The sequence below is a fragment of the Genypterus blacodes genome, unplaced genomic scaffold (assembly GCF_046128005.1).
Source record: "Genypterus blacodes isolate CSIRO-AG114 ecotype Tasmania unplaced genomic scaffold, CSIRO-AGI_Gbla_v1 ptg000022l_1, whole genome shotgun sequence".
Classification (NCBI taxonomy): domain Eukaryota; kingdom Metazoa; phylum Chordata; class Actinopteri; order Ophidiiformes; family Ophidiidae; genus Genypterus; species Genypterus blacodes.
The window spans coordinates 3453925-3465653 of NW_027466835.1; the positions used below are offsets into that span (position 1 = coordinate 3453925).

General features: G+C 41.1%; 2 non-coding genes across 2 annotated transcripts; both read left to right on the top strand.

The window, feature by feature from the left end:
- The first annotated feature begins 9497 nt into the window (after positions 1-9497).
- Positions 9498-9616, top strand: LOC142992766 (5S ribosomal RNA). The gene has a single exon (XR_012961066.1). It is a non-coding gene; the product is annotated as a 5S ribosomal RNA (ribosomal RNA).
- A 1113-nt stretch (positions 9617-10729) lies between these two features.
- Positions 10730-10848, top strand: LOC142992776 (5S ribosomal RNA). The gene has a single exon (XR_012961076.1). It is a non-coding gene; the product is annotated as a 5S ribosomal RNA (ribosomal RNA).
- The last annotated feature ends 881 nt before the right edge of the window (positions 10849-11729 follow it).

Genomic DNA, 11729 nt, shown 5'->3' on the forward strand with positions numbered 1-11729 from the left:
AAACTGGATTTACACAATGCTTATCAATTGGTCAGGATCAGGGAGGGGGATAAGTGGAGGACTGCTTTTAACATCCTGAGTGGGCTCTATGAATACTTCTTGGTCATTCCTTCCCGCTCACTAATGCTCCTGCTGTTTTTCAGTCTCTTGTGAATGATTTCCTCTGGGATGTGTTTAACCAGTTTGTTTTTATCTATATTGATGACAGTGGCGTGGGGGTGGTTCTGTCCCAGGGCTCCAAAGAAGATGAGAGGAACTATGATGTGGTTAATCAAGAATTGGTAGCCATCAGGCTTGCACTAGAGGAGTGGTAAGCCTTACAATTGCAGTTCGCCCCCACCTCCCTTGGACTTTACATGTTTCTAGGATTAAGCCAGTGAAAGAGTCAGAATAAAAACAAAACCTGGAAACAGTTCAATCTCTGTATCATTGGTTGTGTGTGTGTGTGTGTCTTCATTCATGTGTGTGAGCTTGGGCAGGTTTTCACTGCAGCTGCGGAGTGAGATAGGATTGCGAGATTTTGTGAGTGTGTGTATGAGTATGAATGTGTTTGTACATGTGAGCTTGTGTGTATGCATGCATGTGTTTGTTTACATGATGTTACGTACATATATATATGTATTTTGAACATATGTGCAAAACGGATGGTGATGTGTAAATATGTTTCTGTAGGATTTAGGAGGTGTGTGTGTTTGTGTGTGTGTGTGTGTGTGTGTGTGTGTGTGTGTGTGTGTGTGTGTGCAACCATTGCTACCTTAATGAATGGCCCATTGTGTGTTCTGCTCATATGGCCAGCTCAATGAAATAATCTGGTTACTTCAATTGTGTAGGGTTAGTTAGTTAGTTAGTTAGTTAGTTAGTTAGTTAGTTAGTTAGTTAGTTAGTTAGTTAGCACAGCAGCCAAGAGAACTGGAAAAACGCTGATGGTTGGTTGTACACCAATTGATATGGGACAGTTGAGAAGGAGAGAATAGTAAGAGAAAGAAAGATTCAGCTGCTATGCTCCCTCACCTAATTATACACTCACAACCACTGACCAGCTTAATTAATTTAGCTGAATTTGTTTAGCTAAGCCTATCTAAACTAACTTTAAGCCAGCTAGTTACTCTCCTGCAAAAAGAGTAACAAAAGTGTGACAAAAAAAGGTTTGTTTTAAGTCTGGATTCAAGGATTGCAAGAGAGTTTGCCTCTTTAACAAGTGCAGTAAGTTTATTCCAGAAAAGGAGCTTAGCATGAGAAAGCTCTATTTCCAAAACGTTTTGTCTTGGTTTTTAGAATAGTGAGTAGGCCTGAGAACTGAGATCTTGGAGCACACGCTGGAACATAAGCAGAGATAAGATTTGTTATATTTAGTCGTACTTAGTTATTAGTTAGTTATTTGAGTGAGGCTGTGAAATATTTAGATAATTAAGACCTTAAAAGCCCTCACAATATCACTCCAATTCAAATTTTAGTATTCATTTAGGAGTCCTGCAGCAGATTTTTGAACAAGCTCCAATTTCTGACTTGAGTAGTAGAGCTCAAGGCAGAGAAAAGAACATTCCAATAGTCTAATCTCAAACGGAGGTATGGACTAAGGTTTAAGCATCTGCCTCCTGAGGAACGATCTTGTCCTGGCTCTATTGTCGAGACGAAAATAAGCAACCTTATAGTCAATATAGCTGCTGAAGGACAGATCTTCGTTGAATGTTAGGTCTAGGTGTTGTGGATCTTAAACACAGGACAGACAGATTTTTTCAGATGTTCTGAAGTGTCGATCTCTTCGCTTTTTAGAGCCTACGGTACATTGTACAGATGTCACATAGTCAAGTAGACATCATGGAAACACCCACACCACCCATCCGTGAAAAAAAGATAATTCCGCTGAATGGGAGACGAGGGATGTGGAGATTGAGTCATTTGTAGGAAAATGCAGAAAATGATGGTCAAGAATTCGGCTGGGAACAAGGCTGTCCTTTGTTGGGATGTTTCTGCAGTATGTCTGGGTGTTGTTTGCGACATCACACAGTGATGATCGACCTCCCTAGAAATGTTCAGTTTTAGTGGTTGAGTCTTAGTCTGTTTCTCCCACTGGATGCCAAACAAAATTCTAGTTTAACTTGACAATCGTATTAGATGGCTGATGTCTTTGCAGTATCTTGAAGGAAACTATTGGCAAGAAGCTGAGGTGGAAGTAGATCCTACTTAATAAATATTTAATTGAAGGAGCAGTACAGTCTGAATTTGTTAAATTTCGTCAAATTAAAAATTGTATTAAAATGTCTAAATTGCTTTATCTCTCCAAGGTTTGATAATTGTCCTTTTTTGCTGTTTATGTATTGAATTTATATTGATTACAGTGGTGTGGCTCATTTCATATGACTAAGACTTAAATCGCAAATTGATTTACGCCAAAAATGACAATTTGTTACTATGTGTATTTTATCACATTATGTAGTTTACAGAAAAAAGTAATACTAATATATGAATTCACTTGTGGGCAGATTTGTGACTTGCCTGTCTTGACTTGAGCCTTGATTTTGGACTTAAGCCTTGTGACAATGATCAGTCCTACATCAGATTGATGATGTGAAGATGATGGGGAGTTTTTAGTTGCATATTGCCCATTGCACTGGCTGAAGATTAGGTTATATTCAACACAACACTGTTTATCTCTTTCTTCCATGAAATCTTTGGTAACTCAGAGGCAGATGTTATCAAACAAGGCAGAAGACTGTCTGAGGCCCTAAATAAGTGTGCAAAATTAAGATGAAACAAACTTAAATTATTTTTCCTTGTTACTTTGAAAAAAATAATTTGTCAAACTTTATTTTCCAACTGCGATACTGTGAAACGTCTTTTTGTCTGCTCACTGTTCAAAGGTCTGTCAATTTAATTAAAAGTTTTAGTCCTCAAACGTTTCAAGCACCACAGGAACACTTGTGATGTCAGTTACACAGCACTTTATAATTTCACAAATGCATTGAAACAGTTGATTTCATCCGGTAAATTGTGCTCTGCATGACCAATTACATGTGTAAACGTGTTCTCAGCTTTGATGTTACTGTACATTTAATTACAAAGTAAATTAATAGCTTTTGCCTCCATTTTAACACTATTTGTGAATGGAAAGTGTCTGCTGTCATGTCTTTGTGTTTTTGTGGACTGACCTCCACATTTCTTTTTTTGTGTTTACAGCACAGAAGTTGTTTTGATTTCAGTGGAGAAAACAGATATTGTTACGAACAGAAAAGAGGATGATGCTACTTAGGGGGACATGTAAAAAAAGAGGGGGAAGAAAAGTCATTTTCCAAGCATGAGATTTTCTCAGAACATTTAATTAGGCAGCGTGAATGGGTGGGGGCCTTGGGGGTCTGGGGGCAACCACAAAGATGCATGAATGAAAGAGTTCGTTGTTTGATGCTGGGAGAGAGGGATGAAAGGGGAAAGGAGATGGCGAGCTTGTAGGGCATCAGTCCCCTCTTCTATCACTTCCTCACCCTGCAGCTCTCCCTCGCGCTGCCCATGTGAGCTGGAGTTGAAACGCAGGGCCCACATCTGCTTGCCTAGAGGCGCACACACACATAGTCCTTCGTATGTCTACCACACAGATATCTAACTTACTATCTCACCTATTCCTGTATTATTTTGATAATTTAAGAGCTCATTATCTGTGGTCGTTTAAGCTAGACTGATTAACTTGGAGTGTGCCAGGATGATGACGTTCCCAAGTTAGCCAGATACTGGAGGTACAGCATGTCTAAATTCTTTATTTATTACAGGGCGTCAGGACAAGTGGAATTTCCTCTTATTGATATAATTTCTATTTTAATATGACTCTTCATTTGCTTAATATAGTTTATTTGCAGAGTCCGTCAGCTACTGATTTGCTTTTGTTTATTTTCCTGGGACGTACAGGTGGTGAAGGTGATATTGTATGAACTGCGCGCTGCACAGTCACCGCTCAAACATACACACACATAGCTACCAGACAGACACTTGAACCCCTGACTGACCTCGTGACCTCTTAGCTGCTAGGGCCTCATTTAGAAAAACCTGCCTAAGGACATCAGGTGGGCTACTCTTTTGGATGATCAGTTATTTTCTTACTGAATTATCAAAACAGCTCAGAATACTGTATGTGTGTGTGTGTCATTGGATGACTCAATCCATTTCAGGTTCATTATTTTGAAATATATGCTGTAGGTGTTTTGGAAAGAAACATGAAAGTGATTTTGTATAGTAGTACTCAAATATTCAAATTGACACATAAAACAACATCACACATGTGTCATCATATTCAGCCACGTCCATCTATGTATAAATTAATAATTGAACAATAAATGAGTAAGGTCATAGCACATCACCAAGGGATAGCCATCATAAAGACAAATAAAATAAAACAAAAGGGAAAATAAATCGTAATTTGGATCATAGGTTTATCACCAACATAACATTTTAATAACAGTAACAATTAAACATGCAACATCAAGTATAAGAGCTTGGACATTGTTATACAAAGGACCCTATACAGTTAGGATACAATGCAATAGGAGATGCTATGTCTTTTATTCTGCGGCTACCGTTATGCAGAGTCATGTCAACTTAACCCACAACATCAGGAAAATTCCAGACCATGCCCAAAGCTCTCTAGGAAGACGAGGAAAACTCCAGAGAAAACCTTGCCTTAATGTTTGAGGAATAAAGGAAGAAACCTTGGGAGAGACAATTCCAAGAGAGATTCCCTTCACAAATAGCTGGGTGTGCAATAGGAATTTCCAGTGTGGTAGACGGCAGAGGGAGTCGCAGAGTCCTGGCGGTGACGCACCTCGGCGTCCCTCTGAGAAAGAAGCTGTCACAAAGCTGAAAAACAGCTTACCTGTGGATCCCATGCTCAAGGGTGTGGGGCCAATGGGCCAGAGAGGGGATCAATACAGACATGGGATGCAAGAGCAGCAGATTAAGGAAGGATGGAGAGAGAAAATCAGCTAATGTGCCCCATCCTCTTACTACTTTAGGAGGGATTTAACAATTCATAGGAAGCCTGCCTCTTTAACAAGTGCAGGAAGTGCGTTCCAGACAAAAGGAGCGTCGTACGAAATTGCTCTATTTCCAAAAGTCCTTCAAATCAGCCCTGGCACTGATAGGAAGCCAATGTAGCAACGCTAGAACTGGCGTGATGTGATCAAATCTCAAAGGACTCCAGGTTGGAGATCCCAGAGTGATCGTTGGGATTTATGGAAACCTACATTTGGGTGTCGTCTGCATATGAATGAAAATCTATGCTGACATGACAGAGTTTGAGACTAGAAAATTTGTAGAGAATAGAAAGAGAAAATTAAGTGTTTGATTTTCTCTTGCGCTTGCCCTTCTTTACATATTCAATTATTTAACAATCTAAAAGAGTCAACATGTCAACAACAACCATACCAATGTTCAACTACATTCCAGACTTTCTAGTATTATAACAAGGTTCCGATTGCATTGCATAATATATTCATTGCGTTTTTACATTTTTGTACTCTTACTACCCTTTGAATAGCAGGTTAACCATCTCAAACATATCTTGGATGGTTCTTTGGCCAGAAATATTTTGTGAATCTGTAACCGTATACCTGTAATCCAGCAGGAGCAGAGGAGGCAGATGGAAATGGGGAGTTTGCAGGTGGACATATTACTGATGAAAGAGATGCACGGCTGAAAAGTCGTAATGTTGGGGAGAAGTTATGAAGCAGCTGAACAGTTTGTATAGAGGCCAACAGGCAGTCAGATTTAGGAATAACGACCAAAAAAGAACTGGAGAAAACGTAAACAACAGGATGGAGCTTGGAAAAGAGGTGGGATCACAATAAATATAACTGAGTAGAAACGGAAGACAATTATAAATCCCAAGACATGGAAAGGATAGAAAGGAAGAGAGCATAATGGACACATACACACACACGCGCGCTCTTGCAGATCTTGCAATTAGCATGCTAACAGGCAGTTAAATGTCCCACACAAAGGCTCACTTTTGAGGCCTAGCTGCTCACTTTTGAGACAATGCACAATAGGAGTCAGTAGGAGCCCCCACATCACCCTAATGGCTGATGTGGCTCAGTGCAACTTCTATACTCATTCACTCACTCATTGACTGGTTAATGAAAAACTGATAGCCTCGAGGCTTGCAGATACTAAGCAGCTTGTCCTCTTCCACCTCTTTTTCCTCTTTTCATCTTTTCAGAAGACAAAAATGCCTCTCCAGTTCTTCCAGAGTTCAGAGGTCCATGTTGTTGTCTGTTTTACTCTTAGCTATGGTCATGATTCTAGCATATGGGAACAGCAGAATAGATGAAACTGAGATCAAGACAGGAGGAGCATGAAGGGCTTATAAGAAAGTGGCTTCCTAGGCTGACAGGGAAACTAAACTTTTTCAAATATGGTGTCAGATTCAAATCTGGAGATGGAAAGGCATGAGGAGAAATAATTTAATCGTGCAACTCTGTACTTATAACTCATGATGGAATAGGAATTGTGCCTGCTGCTTTTAAAACGGCCGTCATTAAACCCCTGCTAAAAAGCCCACCATAAACCGTGACATACTAAACAACTACAGGCCTATCTCAAATCTTCCCTTCCTCTCTAAAATTCTTGAGTGTCTGGTAGCAGATGAGCTTATCGACTAACTTGACTCAAATAATTTATTGGAGCTGCACCAATCTGGCTTTAGGCCTCTACAAAGCACCAAAACCGCCTTAACAAAGGTCTCAAACTACCGATTTCTTAGCCCTGATTCTGGTGCTATTTCGGTTGTAATTGTCCTTGATTTAGGTGCAGCCTTCAACACTGTGGATCATAACATCCTACTCGATCACCTTGAGACCCACATTGGCATTTGTGGTCTCGCCCTTTCTTGATTTAGATCCTACCTAACAAATAGGTTTCATTAAATAACACCAATTCGCTTTGCAACCCTGTAAAATTTGGCGTTCCACAGGGTTCCATACTAGGCCCATTACATTACATTACATTACATTACGATCATTTGGCAGACGCTTTTATCCAAAGCGACTTACATTAATTACTATTACCATTACTATTTTCAATCTATATGCTCCTCTACATTCTTGGGGAGGGTGGAGCAGACACTGGGAGGCCAGATGGGGAGGAAGATGGGATGCCATGGAAGATGGGATGGGGTGGAGTGCCGCACAAAAATGCTCTATTTCCAAAGGTCTTCGCCTCGACCTTTAGATTGACAAGAAGGTGTGCCTGCGGAGATCTTAAATATTGGCAGGAACGTACTTTGAAATAAGGTTAGAAAGATAGACAGGAGCTAGGTCATGTAGTATCTCATAAGTAAGAAGTACAACCTTAAAGTCGGCCCTGGCACTGACAGGGAGCCAGTGTAGCGATGCTAGAACGGGTGTAATATGTTCAAATCTAGAATTTCTTTAGTCGTCTTGCTGCAATGTTTCGAACAAGCTGTAACGGGTCAGCTGTTTTTCAGCTCTGTGGCTCCGTGGCTGTTTCAGCTACAGACGGCTACTTTCCCAGAGGGGCGCCATCAGGACTCTGCAGCTCCCTCTGCCACTGTTTGATCATTTTTTCCATTTCTTCCATCAGTCTCAAAGACCACAATAAAGTTTGGTATCCAAAGTCATTCCAAATTTAAAACTGGCTTGTTGTGGTTCAGTTTTTTGTCATAGAGAATGTATCCAGCAGAAAAACATAGAGAGTGTAGGACATAAGAAGAAGTTATGTTTTTTTCTATATCTATCTACCCATTATCTAGTCTGTGCATGGGAATTAAAAAACATAACAAATACACCAGTTGAGGTGATTTGTCGATTAGGGCCACCAAACATTGATCATCATCATGATACATTTATTGACTTTTACTTTGCCAATCTCCTTCACTCCTACTGTTAGGGGGAAATAAAATACGCAGAAATCAGAACCCTCCCTGAAATGGTGATCTTCTACAAGAGGAGTCTAACTAGCTGGGAAGAATTAATGACCCATAATAGAATGATCAGAAAGTCCAGCATGGCTGATGGAACAGCATTTAAAGATGTCAAGATAATGTTGACAACTGTTAGATCTATCAAGCCCGACATTGGTAACCCATGATGTGGACCCAGGTGTAATGTTTCTACTTACCATGTGAAGCTGCCAGACTTTACACAGCTAACTTGTGCAAGCAGCCTGTGACTGCGTGAACACTGTCCTCCTGTGGTCAGAATGAATAACTACATCATTCTGTATTTAACAGGTTCAGAAACCAAAAAATCCTAAATATCTGAACTAAATGTAATAGATATTGAAATCGTTACTGTAACCTAAGCCACATGAGTTTTCTCTGCCCCAGGCTGCACTAAACTGGTCCGATAACTTCAACACATTGTCTACCATATTGGAAACGCAGGTTCAACCCTCTTCCTCATATTGCCATCTTCAAATAAATTGTCATTTTCACCTCTCTGCTTGCTAGACGCCACCTGCTTCTGCATTGGAAATCCCTCACTTCTCCCGCTATTTCACAATGGCTGAGGGATATGATGTTTTTTCTTAAACTCGAGAAAATCAAGTTCACTATGAGGGGTCACACTAATAAGTTCTATCAGAGATGGCAACCATTTCTTTCTGACTTCACTGATCCACATGCTATACCAGACCAATGACCAACCTGAACACCTAACAGTTTCTTTTTCTTTCTTATCCCAGGCGGGCCAGAATGGGGTTTTCTGAGTGCAGGGTTGGGTTGGGTCTTTGGGTAGGATATCTTCTCTTTGTTTTTCTCTCTCCCTTATATCCTTTTTTATTGTTCTTCTTTTCTTCACCACAGCCTATGATGCGATCTATGGTTGCCTACACTGCTGTTTGACATCATCCTGTAAAAACTGTACCTATGAGATCATCGAAACAATATCACTGATGCCATCCTGGACTCTTTCTTCCCCCCCTAAGCAGACAACTGTTTCCCAGCTTAATTCCAAAACAGGGTCGGGCCGGGTTAGTACTTGGATGGGAGACCGCCTGGGAATACCCGGTGGCGTAGACATTCAGAAAACGAGTATTGTACATGGCCATAATATATGAAGAATAAATGCACATTGGAAGTGAATGAGAAGAGATGATGACGACGACAACGATGATGATGATGATGATGATGATGATGATGATGAGTGAAGGAGATGTTAGTGGTCACTCTTTATGTTTTTCATGTTAATTATCAATGGCCCCCACTGTTAATCATCATGGACCCCGCCCCCCTTATGACAAATTTCTGGAGACGCCACTGTTCATAAGGTAAGACTCCACTAACCAGAAATCTGTGTTTCTACCTTTTTACTAATACCCTACCTTTCATATTTCACATTTTCTGTCTGTCAACATATCACTCTCAAAATTACCCTTCATGTTGAATGGGTCATGTACATTGTGATATACATGAACTTTAGTGTAGTCATGTGTACACGGTGACTTGAACCGGGTCTGTCTCCCCTATAAAGAGCCTCTGTGTGGTAACATTTCTCGTTTACGGCCATACCACTCTGAACACGCCCGATCTCGTCCGATCTCGGAAGCTAAGCAGGGTCGGGCCGGGTTAGTACTTGGATGGGAGACCGCCTGGGAATACCCGGTGCCGTAAGCATTTTAGCCCTCTGAGCAGCAGGGGGAGCTGTTTCTCCTTCAGTGCAATTTCAGGAAATATTATTGCTGCTTTTTACACTTCACTCAATGCTGCACAGCGATACCAAAGTACACTAACATTAATGAAGCTGGGAAATGGAACATAACAACTGATAAACTTCTACAATTTGCAAGTTGATGACATCGCAGTTATATTAACAAAGATATATGATAGCATACGTTCAAATAATTACTTTTGCACATGGCCATAGGTCAGCTGTTATTACTACCAGTCCTGCATTCTTTCCATTTCTAATATTACTACTACACAAGACAGGAGTATAATTGTGTGCCACCTTTCACACACAAGGTGCTTTAGGAATGGACTCCAATCTAATTGAAGAAATCAGGCAGAATACCAGGACAGCGGGACGCAACATGGCTTATGCAGAATACGAGGACAGCGGGTTAGGGTAATAAGTTTATGGGTTCAAAGCCAGCTGGAACCAGACGAAGACATCTATCTATCTATCTATCTATCTATCTATCTATCTATCTATCTATCTATCTATCTATCTATCTATCTATCTATCTATCTATCTATCTATCTATCTATCTATCTATCTATCTATCTATCTATCTATCTATCTATCTATCTATCTATCTATCTATCTATCTATCTAATTATTGTTGTGTTCTAAAAGCTAGTGCTATTCCCGGCCTCTAGGTGGCACTGTGTTACTTCGGAGACAGAAGATAGAATTTAGAAGAAGACAGGTAGCTTGAGAAGTGTTATATATAACAGTTATGGTTACACCAAGAAAGATATACGGCAGCATACTACAGAAAATGAGTACTGCACAAGGCCATGAAAAATGAATGCACATGAGAAGAGAACGAGACGAGCCGCTGTGTGATGATGATGAGTTTAGGAGATGTTCATGTTCTCTCTTTATGTTCTTCGTGTTGATTATCAGTTTCATGAGGTAAGACTTCGCTAACCAGAAATGTGTGTTTCTAATGAATGTGTCATGTACATTGTGATATACATGAACTTTAGTGTAGTCATGTGTACACGGTGACTTGAACCGGGTCTGTCTCCCCTATAAAGAGCCTCTGCGTGAGTTCGTTCCTCGTTTACGGCCATACCACTCTGAACACGCCCGATCTCGTCCGATCTCGGAAGCTAAGCAGGGTCGGGCCGGGTTAGTACTTGGATGGGAGACCGCCTGGGAATACCCGGTGCCGTAAGCATTTTGGCCCTCTGAGCAGCAGGGGGCGCTGTTTCTCCTTCAGTGCAATTTCAGGAAATATTATTGCTGCATCAAGGATCAGCCATGAGCCCCTTCCTGTTTGCTATGGTGATGGGCAGATTGACAGATGAAGTCAGACACTAATCTCCATGGACCATGACGTTTGCAGATGTGCATTGTGATCTGTAGTGAGAGCAGGGAGCAGGTGGAGGAAAATCTGGAGAGGTGGAGGTATGCACTGGAAAAAGAGGGATGAAGGCCGCAGTAAGACAGAGTACATGTGTGTGAATGAGAGGGACACAAGTGGAACAGTGAGGTTACAGGGAGAAAGGATAAAGAATGTGGAGAATTTTAAGTACTTAGGTTCAACAGTCCAGAGCAACGGAGAGTGCGGAAAGAAACGTGTGCAAGCAGGTTGGAACGGGTGGAGAAAAGTGTCAGGAGTGATGTGTGACAAAAGAGTATCAGCAAGAATGAAAGGAAAGGTGTACAAGACAGTGGTGAGACCAGCAATGCTACATGGTTTGGAGACAGTGGCACCGAGGAAGGGACAAGAGGCAGAGTTAGAGGTAGCAGAAATGAAAATGTTGAGGTTCTCTTTGGGAGTGAAGAGGATGGATAGGATCAGGAATGAGTACATAAGAGGGACGGCACATGTTAGATGTTTTGGAGATAAAGAGAGGCCAGACTGAGATGGTTTGGACATGTACAGAGTCCACTCCTAAAGCACCTTGTGTTTGAAAGGTGGCACACAATTATACTCCTCCTGCCATGGAAAGAATGCAGGACTAAAGTAATAACAGCTGACCTTTGCTGTAATTGATATGACCAGCAGAGGGCGCTGTTTGTCAGTGTTGGGCCTGGGTGCTCCATACCGCTGCT